General features: G+C 27.3%; 1 protein-coding gene across 1 annotated transcript in view; it reads right to left on the minus strand.

Annotated features, from left to right (window-relative positions):
* LOC129965465 (uncharacterized) overlaps positions 1 to 8230 on the minus strand; it is a 114669-nt gene extending 106439 nt beyond the window's left edge. Inside the window, exon 1 of the mRNA XM_056079357.1 lies at positions 7994 to 8230. The gene's annotated coding sequence lies outside the window, so the exon portion shown is untranslated. The remainder of the gene's footprint in view (positions 1 to 7993) is intronic.
* Positions 8231 to 14237: the final 6007 nt, after the last annotated feature.

Raw genomic sequence — 14237 nt, forward strand, 5'->3', positions numbered from 1 at the left:
AGACACATTATGGGGCAACAACCACTTTTGTATACTATTTTATTTATAAGCAGATGCTCATTTTTAAATATTGTTATAATTAAGTGAATATAGTGAAACAGATATGAATCTGAACTCTGACACTTGGGAAAGTAATATTATTTTTAATATTTTATAGTTCATTGAATTTATATTTTTTCTAAATTTAGTTATTTGGAAACTTGGTTAATAACAGTTTTTTAATTGAATTACTTGCAGTGCCTTCTCAACCCAGCTGTCCTCTATTCATTCTACATTATACTATTATTTTTCCAAGTGCACTTGTGGAAATTAACAAATATTAGTAAAGCTAAAAATAAAAAAAATTAATTAAAAAATTATTAAAATAATAATTGATTATTATTATTTTCATGATATAAATTAATTAAAGAATTCAAATTATTTAATAGCTTTGATATGTACTTTCAATTTTTAAAGATTGCCCCATCAGTTTTTAAATACCCTTAACTAAACGAATTTCAAATCCTGAAATAAGAAAAATTTCGATTGAATAAACTTTATAAAATTATTTAAATAATTCTAATCATAAATTATAATCCAGCTAAAATCATTAAAAACAAGGTGTTTATTTATTTATCTGATTTGTAATTTTTATAGTTAAAATATACTAATGATGGAATAAACTTTTTTTTTTTAATTTCTCAGTTAATAATCATATCATAAATAGAAATTCTTCATGGTATTGACTTTTCGTAGTTACAAGATTACGAATAATTTGTAAGAACTGCAAAATATTAGATCTTTTAAAAGCTGAGAAGTAAAGAAAAGAAATCAAGATAGAATGCACTTAAATAGAATTGTACAGAATTTTCATCGATCATTATTATATATATAGAGAGAACATTCTTTTGCAATACCATTTTCGATATTATCATCTTTATGGTACTGACCTTTTGCAGTTAAAAGATTAAGAATAATTTACAAGAATTGCAAATATTAGAACTTTTAAAAGCTGAGGAGTAAAGAAAAGAAACCAAGAGAGAATGCACTTAAATAGAATTGTAGAGAATTTTTATCGATCATTTTTATGGAGGGGAATGTGAACGTTCTTTTGGAATACCATCTTTAGAAAAATAAAATATAAAATTCTATAGAAGTGGCTGACCGATTAAAATTTCTAATAAAAGTACTCACATATTCAAGTCCCATAAATAGAAGGTTTTTGAACTTTTCACAATGTCAAAATACGAAAACATTAAGTTTCAAGTTATCTGTCAGTCATTGAAAGCCTGAAGGGAATTAACAAAACATAAAGAGATCGATGATTTTTTTTCTTTATTTTTTTAAGAATGCAACTTTTCTAGACGGAATCAAAACAATTTAAATCTTGACAGATAACTCATCACGGGCACAAGATGAAAAATTGAACACCGCCTCATGCTGCCATCGCATTTCACGGTTCACTCTCATCCTCAAGTGGTGACTTGTGTATGCAATTCCTCTCTTTCAGCCTTTTCAGATAATATTTGGCGATTAGTTCTGGAAGATGTGTTTTTCTGGAGAAAGCACATCGCACGCTACAGCGAAGCAAGTAATGAGTAAAGAAAGTGCATCTGAGTGACAAAGAGGGGAGACATATCGCTCATTCATGCGAGCAAACAAAAAGAAAAACGTAAAAAGAAGGGGGTTTCCGAGATGCCTTTGGTGCCGGTAGATACACAGTGAAACAGACTACCAACTTGATCAACGCCATCCATATTACTGATTCGTTCCGTATGGTTTGAGATGCAATGAACTTAAACACTCTGTTAACTTATACATATTTAATATGCCGGAACAGGAGCACTGAGTAATGTTTTCAATATGGGCATACTTCCGAGAGAGTTTGTTGCCTCGTTCCACTTTGATCTTGCCGTCTTCCGTGAGACGTGTTGTGTCTTTATGGACCATATATATATATATTTTCCTCAAACTGGACGTTTAACATTCCCATGGTAAAAAAAATAAAAGGAATGGCATTAAGAAAATAAGTTTAATATTAACTTTAATTGGTCAGACATTCTTACTGTATATAGTAAATAGCTTGAATTTAGCCAGTGGCAGGTTTATACATTTTGTGGCGCCAGCATATTATGATTCTCCTTATTAAATAAATTAATCAGTTTGGGTTTCACATTTAATACATTTTTTTACTTAATTACCTGGGTAATGATTTATTTTCGAATATTCTTTTTTATTTTGAATTGTGCAAGTTTTGTAACTTGAATATATGTTTCATTTATACAATTCATGACTGTTCGATCATCCATGTTTGAATACACTTGCTTATGAGTATTTATAAGCATTATAATAACTATGTGGTAGCAATGAAATAGATAAGAATCAAAACAATTATATTTGACAAAGTGTTCACATTATTTTAATATTTTGTGATTCATAGAATTTGTGATTTTTACAAATTAAAAAATTTAGCAACTAAAATAATAACATTAAAAGAATAACTTTCCAGAAAACCCTTTATTTCATAAGTTAGATAGAATTTATCGTTTTTCGCAAGAAATTTTTTAAGTGGGTTTTAAATTGTGAGTTGCCGCCCAAGATAAGGTAGTATAAAACTATAAGAGCGCGGGGAGGGGGGTCTTTAATAAGATCAAATTCATCTCCAAATTCCAATTCCTTTCGTGTTTATAAGCTGAAATTATTTAAAAAGTTATCTAAAATTATAACTTTTCTTTATTAAAATTTACTTTCTTAGTATTTATTATTGATTAATGCTCTCTTTTAATATGCCTCTACAAAGGTAATTTAATATCTAACTCTTTTTTTTCTTTGAAAATAATTAGCGATATGACAAACAAAAAAAATCTTTATTTTGAAAGATGATTATGACAAACTATGATCAGTTCCAATATAATTTTTTTATCCTTTAATGCTTCATGGTTAAGAAGTTTAAAACGCTAAATATTAGTTTTGATTGTCCCAACTATCCAATAGGAAACCAACCACTACTTGATGGATTTATAGTTCTCTGTTTTAAACCGTACATTAGAATGAGTAGTTTATCATGGAAAATTGAATTGATCTGATAAGTTGTATAAGCGAATATTTAATGCTTAATTATTAATTATAGAACTATGAAGCAATTGAAAATTTACAGGAATATTATACGGATAAATTATATTATATATTCAGGAACAGAATTTGTGCATTGGAGTTGATTTCTAATTGCAAAACTGGATCTGGTTGTTAAGAATATTTAATTATACCTTTTCTTAAAAATAGCAAGTAGATATTTTCAATGACCAAGTATTTAATACTATATAACTTCTCGCTTTGATATCTCTGATAAAGATTCTTTGATTGATTTGATGAAATATTTGATACCATAGAGGTTTCTGAATACTTTGGCAAGGAGGAATAAATAAACTTTTGTGAACACCATAAAAGTTCTCAAACTTTTAAATATTGAAGGTCTGATTTTGCATATCAGATTTGGAGAGTTTTTCCATTTCTGTAAACGAATTCTAGAATTTTAATTAATTAATATTAAAAAAAACTTTGTAACCGTCATTTTCAAGAATGATATTTTGTTTTTGTATTAACAAAAACAATTAACTTTGGTTTAAATAGCTAAATTTTCCGTCTTTGTTTATCTTTACTTCACTTCATTTGGAATCAAATCCCATTGATAACCCATTTGTATGGTGCGCAAATCTGAAGAAAGAGGTGGGAGAGGAACGCAAGCATCGATGAATTTGGTTCAAGGTTACGAGGTCCGACCCCTAAATAGTCTTTGCGCTGCTTAAAAACGGGACATGAATTTAATTTATCTAAATTCGTAAAAAGAGAAGCGTCACTAAATAAAATTATTTTTGATTCTAATATGGAAACTATTTTAAAGAATAAATTAAAATATTATATATTTTTATCGTTTGTCATTTTTACAGGCATTTTTTATTACCAACTTCTTTTTTAAAAAATTATTTATGATTTTAACAACAGCTATGCTTGTACGGAAAATAATAGTAACATAAATAACCTATTAAGATAATGAAAGAGAAATAATAAAGTAAATTTTAAAATTACTTTCTTCTTTAATTCAATAAATAAATAATAACTAAATAGTGTTAAATAAGCGAAGTATACAAATCGATCCTAAAATAATACCAGTATATTAATGACTCAGTTCATGAAAACTTACATCTTCGTTTTCGGGGCAAGGTTGAATATAATTATGCAATGACCTTGATAGATACAAATGACAGTGGGATTTGAAAGCCCAAGACATAGACATGGAATGAAGGTGTGACTCAATAACAAAGCATTCTGACTCAATTTTGGATCGAATTAACTTATCAAATTTCTTAGATTAGATTTATAGATTTATAAGATAAAAATATGTTTAGAACAAACAATGCAGGATTAAGATCATAAAAATAATTGATAGCTTGTCGCAATGTGCTGAACAGACACTGGTAAAGTTGTTTCTGGTTTTATTTTGTTTCTAATCGGCATAAATAGATAATAATTTCTACTCTGAATTCCTGGTATATGTTTGAATGCTGGTAAATCTGGTTCAATCGAAATAGTTTCATAAGATAAAACAAATATTTGTTAAATTATTTTAAATTCTTAAAAGTATGTTGTAGAAGGGAAGTAAATGCAAATGTGTTTGGAATTAAAGTAATTTTTTAATGCTTACCCAAAAATATAAGAAATAATGCATAAAAAATGGTTTCCATATGATATTTCTTCCTTTTTTAATCTTAAGAGAACACCTATTTAATTCTACTTAAAAATGAATGCAGACGTAATATATGTTTTTCCCAGTGATTTTTTCCCCCAATGAGTTGAAAAATAAGAGGAATTTTTCCAGAGGCAGCTTCTTAAAAATTAAATTAGTACAGCATTATTCATTTTATTTAAAACAAATTTTCAAACAATTCTATTTTAGAAAAAAAAAATTTTATAATCCAATTTTTCTCAATTACGTTTTATAAATGTTAACAGAGCAAAACATCATATAATCCAATTTTTCTCAATTTCGTTTTATAAATGTTAACAGAGCAAAACATCATAATAAAGAATCGAAAAAATTGGACGGAAACCAACATTTATCCAACAGACAGATGGTTCTTCGAAATCACTAAATAATTTTTAAAAAAATTATTTCAGTAAGTCAAAATATTATCATACCAGTAGCCGAATGCTGTAATAAAATTTACACATAACATGAAAAAGTATTTTAAAAGATTAAAAATATAACTAAATACAAATTTAAATCAGAATGTTTTGAATTTTAACCCATCGTTGTTCATCGTCATACTAACACCAAAACTATATTCAATCTTATTTGAAACCAGTTAATGAAACTTGAACCTTACGATAGCCATTCCTCATGCATAGAATCCTTCGTGTCAGTGAAGATCTACGAAGAAAATCAGAAACAATATTCATAATAGAGATAAGCAAATTCCGTAAATGTAAAAGTTATAATTTTTTATTTATTTATTGAATTGCCGTATCCAAATAGCTCGTAAGTCAAGGCATCAATGTATAAACATGCCTTATTAATTGTTGACACAAACTTTCTAAACCATTTTTGGAACTGTTGACACTTTATTCATTGTCGTATCTCATTTTCTATCTGAGGCGACTGTTTCTGAAACTGGAAGAGACAAGACCTTGTATAAAAAGTCACGAGGCCAAACAACACCGTACCACAAGCCATAATAACTCACTGCATTTATTAACAGTTTCGGAGCTCTTTCTTAAAGTATAATTTATTTTGATAAAGATGTTTGTCATTTTTTAATTGGAATTTAGTTTTTTAATGTTATCTTGTCTATATTGCCTAAACATTGATTACATTCTTCTGCGGCATTCGCAATATGAATACTACTCACATTATTTTATATAAATATGAATATGGGCAAAACGAAATATATAATTAGAAAAAGTTGAATGATTAGTTTTAAAACTCCAAGTGCATATAAATTATGGCCGTGCATGCAATTTAAAAATATTTTTCTTTCTTTATATTATACATTCGCATTTAATAGTGAAATATATAAAAAAAAATTGTGCACTAATGCACTTATGAATTATAGAAATAATTGAGCAGTTTCCCCTAATATTTTGCAAAAATAAAAAATAAATATTCAAAATACTTGATACTACGTTCTCATTTATAAATTGCATGTTGCAATTCTTTCAAAAGCTTACGATTAAAATTGCCACAAATTATTTATATAACATCACGTATTTCTATAACGTCATTCGAAATTATAGCCTCATCCATAAATAACATGTTGCATGCAATTCATCCAAAGTCATTTTTATAAATGATTCTGGATGATTTGCAAGGAAAAATGTATTGAGTTTGATATATTTATTTAAAGTAAAGATTGATATCTCAAATAGGTTGAAAGAAATTATTTTACAGTAATTAAAAGGACAATTAAATAAAACCTAAATGTACACAATACGCATAAGAAATAAAACGATCGTGGTTGTGAGGATAATTAAGATGTTTAGCCTTGAAAGTATGAATCTTATCTCTCTAATATATTTAAAAATACTTTGTCCCTATTGAAATTAAGTAAATTTTGACAATTACCTAACTTATAATTACTCTAGTACAATATATTAGTATATAGTGATTGTAATTAGTTTCTTTTGCCTTTACAGACATAGTATATGTGCATGTAAGATCTCGAGAACTTCCCAATTTGAAAAGAAAATGCAGAAAAATTGAGCATTTGAAGTTTGTATATATTTGACAGCAAGATCAGAAAATGTTTGAAACTATATAAATGAGACCATCAAAATGATCATTATATCCAAAAATTGTTAGAAGTGAATAAACATAATTATTATTATCTTAACAATTTTAAATAATTATTATTGGAGATTCATCAGATTTATATTTAGTGTGGATTAAATCTCATTTTAGTTATGTTTTGAATAAATATTCTTTCAGTTAAATTCTTTGAACCTTATATAAAAATACTTAATTAATAAGCGAAAATTTTATAATTTAAAACAAAGATCACATAAAAATCACATAATTTATTATAAAAGCTAACAGATTTTATGACGATTAAACACATGCTGGTTAATTTAATCTGCTTTGACTGCTAAAACACAAGCACACACACAAAAAACAAACCTGGTAGATTTTTATCAATGATCAAAAATTGAAATTAGTTGTCAAAATTTTATTTTTTTAAAGTGTGAAACACTATAATTTTATTTATTCTTTTGATTTAATATCAGAGTGAATTATAGAGAATCATAAATCTGTTTTAAAAATGTAGAACAAACATTTGTTAAAACAATAAAAACATTGTTAAAAACAATTCTGAATAATTAAAAAGATAATTAAATTTAAAAAATAGTTAAAAAGCATTATATATCTTTAATTATATATTTTGGTATCAGAACTTCGTTTGAAATAATATTTTATAATAATTTTATATCAATATTTTACAATTTCATAACTATATGAAAATCATACCTAACTAATAATCAAGCTCCTTAAAATTACAATAATATTTATTAACTCCAAAATAACATTGCGTTTAAATAAATTATCATACCTGCATGTCAAAATTTTAATTAACGTTACTAAAGGATATAATATAAATGCTCGTGAGTTCGAACTCGCTACATGAAATATGAGCCTAAAATTTAAAAAAAAAATTATTTGTTTTATAACAATAAGCTAAAAAAAAATCGTTCTAGCAAAAAATATTGAATAATCCCATTTAATTCGATAACAAAGATTTTTCAACCAATGAAATTGATATGAATGAATTCTTTTATCAGAATTTAAATTTAAAATTTTATACGCTTATAGAAGGATAGAATTTAATTATATAAAAATAAAATTTAAAATTTCATGATAAACATCGGTTACATTAAATGATATTTTCATGCACACTATATATAAATTTAAAAAAAAACACACATAAAATTCAGATAAAAATATTTAGAGAAGAATGCACCTTACCTGTAAAAATAAGTTGTTGTATCCTTGATAGACAAACACACAAAATATCCTTTAAAAATGTCTCAAAAATGAAATTTTTTTTACATTATCTTTCTTAGTTTCCTTAAAATAAAATTTCCACTAAATGCCCACAACCGTCTACGACGAAAACAAATACTTCTGCCTGCTACAAGTGAGAAACTCCGGGATTCAGCGCATCTGTCATCAAAGAATCCTCTAACCTGTTGATACACCACGTGTAGGTAGCTAACTGAAGCTGAAGATGAAGGCGAAATGTGCTTTCCGCCATTAACCTGAGTAACAAATCTCGCCAAGTCGCCAACTATATCCGTTACTTGATCCAGAAGTTGATCTCTCTCGGGGAGCTCATAATTCATTCTTTCGACGAATCTCGGACACTTGTTAGTTTCTGCTTGTAAAGCACAACAAGTAATATTTTTAGACTAATATTCTTTATGTATCTATACTAATTTTAAATGCTCTATTTCGAGTTTTAATTTGGCGATAACTTTATATCAAAATAACTAATTAGTAATTGGTGAGAAATATTGTTAATTGTGATTATTTAAATATAAAAATCGGACCTAATCGAAATGAATTTTGTCATACTATTCAGATAATTAATATATTATAAAATATTTAAAATATTTGTAACTACTTTACAGTAAATAATTATACTATGTGATATTAATATTTTTGCCATAATTTTTTTTTAAGAATTTCTATACTGAAAACGATTTGTAAAGCAAAATAAGAAAAAGAAGAAAATGAATTATAACTCTATTAGGTTACATTAAAGATCATTGAAAGAAACGCCCCCCCCCAAAAAAAATATTGAATGTCGAATAGCAAAAATTATCATATAATAGCTAAAAATTTCAGGTAATATATAAATATAATACAGTGGCAAATTTATAATTACTCAAGAAAAGTGACAATTTATTAGAAAAACGTTATCCTTTTCTCGTATGCAAAATTTAGAGGAAGTATTGTAATCTTTAAAAAATTCGAACTCTTGATTTTTAACGAATCTCCACAATCCTTTCAGACATTCTTGAGTCAAAAAGACACATTTTTACCTGTCTGTCTGAGTGAACACGATAATTCAAAAGCGCTTTGAACTAGATGGCTGAAATTCGGTGTATGAAAATAAGATCAAATTTGTATATTTCTATCAAATTTTAAACGACATCTATTTACAGGAAGTCTGCCTGCTGCTGTTTGAATACAAATGAAGTCGATAATTACATAACGCTAAGAACTAGCCAAATAAAATTTGTTACACAGATTTAGAACTTTAAATATAGGTACTTATCAAATTGTGATCCAAACTTGTCTAATGGATGACCGTCTGTCGGTCTCTACTTTTGCATGCATTAAATGTACTGTTCAAAAACGCTTTAAGTTAGACAACTAAAATTTGTTATATGGAGTTACGACCAAATTTGTAGATTTATATCAAGTTTTAAACGAAATCCAATCACAAAAAGTCTGTCTCTGTTTGAATACAAATGAACTTGTGGCGAATTTTTATGAGTGAGGATAGAACCTTTCTGTGGGGAAAGCTTATAAGCCAGTTAACAGCTCCGCTACACGAGCAATTGCTTTTGTATTGTGGTCAGGTTACTGGGCTGCGAACCACAAGGTCCCAGGTTCTATCCTCACCCATACCAATTTGCCACAAGCTCGATAATTACAAAATTCTAAGAAAGAGGTATATAGAATTTGTTACATAGATTTATCTTTTTAAATATATATATTTATCAAATTTTGATCCAAATATGCCAAATGATTGACCGTCTGTCGTTCTCTACTTTTGCATGCAGTGAATGTATAATCAATGAAATTCAGTATGTCATCTTCTGAATACAATTGTACTTTTGTGTCAAATTTTGGTGTCAGTCAGCCGGCAAAATGCACTTCAAAATACATATTCTTGCGATAGATTCAGTAAAAAAGCTTGATTCATGATAAAGATCTATATTTCGTAATTATCGTTCACCAATGCCGTGCAAGGTATTCGCGGCTTTAACGAAGACCTTTACCGTTTTAGGATAGGAAAGACCATTCCTGCTGGTTTTCTTGAGTAGCGAGGAGTAGAGACGTTTCTAATTACTCTCTTCACTCATAGCAATTTTAGAAATAGCTGATTGTCAACACCTTGAAGAGTTAAAATTAACTCTTTGGATAATATTATTACTATAAATATTAACACTCTATCAAACGTAATTGATCAGATTCTTATATGTTTCATTACGTTCACTTAGTTATTATAATTTATAAACACCATATTATTCTTCAATGATATGGTGTACCAATGTAGATGCCGAGTAGTTTGAAATCATAATAGAGTTTAAATTATAAACTCCGAATGTTTCTTCTATAATTTTGTGTACCAATGTAGATGCCGAATAGTTCGGAATCATGATAGAATTTAAAAAAACCAACTTAATAGTAATCTTAAATAGCAACAAAAATAAAAACAAATAGTTTTACAAGTGGATAGTAAAAATGAAAACTATAAACCTAAAATAAATCATTCACATGTTAGGAATGCTTTAAAATATAAAACGGAATTTACCACTTTATTAAAAAAAGGATCTAATATTGTACACTGCATAGAGCGTAAAATACCTACATCTACTGCAAATAGATATTTGATTTTGAATGTAGCAATTTGCTGATAATATGCCAGTCTATAAACATAAAACGTAAAAATTTATTCAATCAAATTACATCTGGAAATGAAGCATTTAAATTTAAATCAGTGCATAAAAATCTATTCTTAAATTTAAAAACTTTACATTTTAGGAAATGAAGGCATTGGCATCGTTCATAAGTGTTCCAAACAATCTTATTCAGTTATCCTCGTTATTGATAATATTAAGTCATCAGATATGAATCATAAAACAATTATCTATAATAAGGAAGATACATGAAGTGATATGTGTTTTGAGTGTTCCGTTTGGTTAACGATTTATGCCATTAAGTCATCAGATATTAATTCTAAATGTATTAGTGTTACAGTGAAACATCGATCAAAATTTGAAAAATGCATAAATAAATTTTAAAATATGTTTATTACTTGGAAATATTATCCTCAATTCTTTAATATCAATGTAATTTTAAACTGTTTTGTTTTTACAATTTTTCTGAGTTTCCTTTGCCATAGTGAAAACAAATTAAGTCTATATCATTGAAAAATAAATTCTGAATTACAGTTTATCAAATAGGGAAAATATATTTGAGAAATATTTTTTTAGGGAAAAATAATGATCATTAATGCTAGAATTACAGATCTTTTGTAAAATTAGTAGCAAAATAAAATAATAATGATGTTACATCTCATACTTGTTGCAACAATCTTTAATAAATGATAACGAAGAAGATATTTTACTTTTAAAAATTTCTCTTAATTATACAGCAGTTATAATGCACAAACAAAAAAATGTATTTAATATTAAATGTTTAAATGTAGTATGTGTATAAATGGAGAAAAACTTTACATAGTTTGCAAATTTATAAATACTGCTATTCTTTCCTATATTCGATGCATAAAAATAAATTCTCGCTCTTTATGAAGTTTAGATCTTATATTTTAGTCCTCTAAAGTTTATCGAATCATTGAGCAAAAATTGTCAAAGTTATTACAAATTTATGAAAGATTTGGTTTTAAATTAAAAAATTCGACATAATGATTTCAGTAATTATCTTTTATATTTCATGAGTATGCTTCGATTTAGCAAGCAAATTATTGGATTACTTGAAGTTTAATCGCTGTATCCATTTCAGAATAAATTTCAAACTTTCGGTTGAATTGAGAAAGTACATAGAAGAAAGAATAGAACAGGGTTGAAGTTTCTAACATGGTGCAAGTTATAAGCATTTAAAAATTTAAAATACTTTGATAGGTAATCATTAAAATAGAGCTGTACATCAATAATTTGACTGAAACTTTTCGCATGAAATGATCCCAGATAACCCCTTTTTTAATAATAAAAAAACAAATAAAAAGAAATCGAAAAGTAATTATACAATAAAATATACAAATTATATACTTTTTTTTTTTTAAATTGGGAAAAAAAATTCTTTAGAATTTAATTTTCAAAACCTTAACGATTTATTCCTTCTTTTAAAAAAAAAAAAATTCAGTATGAATAGAAAAATCCGAAATATTTTTTTCAGCCATTCAAGAACGTTTGGTCACTTTAATATAAAGTGAAATCGGTGCTTATGGCCCTTTACATCAAACAAGTGTCATGTCATTATCTCAAATAAAAAAGCTACCATGACTGCAATGGCAAATGGTGCCAGGGCCCATAGTATTTGTTTTTCCGATTTAAAAAAACTGAAGACATCCAAACCTTCACAAAACTTCTTACTATTGCCCCTTCTCTCCCCCCCCAAAAAAAAAACTACCGCTTGGGGCATTTATAACCCCTTCTGCCCAACCCTCGATATGCAACTATATGGTTGATAGCTTATTATAAACAAAGCATAATGCACACGAAAATCTTCCCCCACCCTCCAGAAAAAGCGTGCGACATTGAATCTCTTCCTCGCCATGAGCCATTTTTTTCTCTCATATAATCATGACCCAGTCCTCCCTTAGAAACACCTGCTCTTTGCGGCCTTTAGCCGAGAGTCGTTATTTCCTTCCAACTTGTTTGTGACTCAGTTCGTCCAACAACTGTTGTTATGTCAGTTCGGCACGAACACGATAAACACACATGCTGGAATCTGCATTCTGCCGCATCATTCTCTGTAATGAAAGCTTTTTTTCTTGTCTGCAGTTTAAAAGAGATTTATTACGAGAAAGGGAAAAGGTAATGATGTTACAATAATGTGGAAGAGAAGGTCTTGTAGCAAAGAGCAAACAGTACCAACATTGAAACTTCAAACACTGCACGATAAATTCTTCTACCTTAAGGGTCAAACTGACTATTTGTGCAGTCAAGTGAAATTACAGCTGTTCTGAGTAATGATCTCGCAACTACGCTATTCAGTAACCTCGACCTTTGCCAATCATCTTTATGCAAAACGTCAGTCAGTTGTAGAATAAAATATTTTCGTTCATATTGTCACTCGTTGGAAAATAGTGCGAGTTTGAGCAATCATTGCGAATATATTTTTGACGCTCGTTCAACTAAACTTGAATTTTTTTAAAATTAATTTTATTATTGATTTATTATTTTTATAGCATTTTAAGTTATTCAAATTTGATAATTCACATTGTGCTTTTTCTTAAATAAAATAATTAAATAATTCCTTTTATTATTGTTTTATTTTGTTATTTTTATAATATTTTAAGCTATTCAAATTTGATAATTCACATTTTGTTTTTTCTTAATTCTTTTGTTATTTGTTTTATTTCCTCATTCTTTTTCCCATCTTTCATTTATTTAGTAATAAAGATAGGAAAAAGAATGAGGAAATAAAACAAACTTACTACTAAAAAAACGATTTAAAATCCATTTGTTATTTTCTTCAGTTTCAATATTAAAATTAACAAACAGAAACTTATAATTAAAAATTCAGAAATTGTTTCAGTTGAAGCTAATTGCATAATATCAAATAAAAAAAATGTCTGAATTTGGCACTAATTAACATATTAACCCTTTAAATGCCAAGTATTATCAATAAATAACATACCCAATTTTGAGAATAAATTTGAAGCTATGATATTTGATATTGCAAACAGGATACACAACGAAACATTTAATAAATCAATTTACAACATGTATATAGAAGTACTGATAAGTAAATAAAATAAATTGATGCTTTTCTCTTGTGATTGCATGTCCTTTTTATTTGTAGAATCCGTTTATTTGTAGAACTGAGAGTATCATATTTTATTATTGCTTATTGGCAATAAGCTATTTCTTAGCCCTAACCATATTCACAATAAAATATAAGACTTTTTAAAGCAATTTCCTCATGATTTATTCAAGAATTAATGTCAAAAAGCATTTAAAAACCCATTTAAAAAATAGGTATTAAAGTGTTAATTATTCAGTTGTATAGAGTTAATTCTGCATGAATAATTCTGTATAAATTAAATGTTTGTTTTATCATTGTCTCTAGCTCTAAAGATGACTGTACTTTAGGTAGTTTTTCCTATTTTTTTTACTCAAGTAAATTTTCCTTAAAAAGTTTGACCATGGAACTTTTCTGAGAAGATTTTTGCCTTAAGAATTCCTATATATTGTATATTATAATATTTACTTTCTTGTATACGTAGTAT

The sequence above is a fragment of the Argiope bruennichi genome, chromosome 4, assembly GCF_947563725.1.
Source record: "Argiope bruennichi chromosome 4, qqArgBrue1.1, whole genome shotgun sequence".
Classification (NCBI taxonomy): Eukaryota; Metazoa; Arthropoda; class Arachnida; order Araneae; family Araneidae; genus Argiope; species Argiope bruennichi.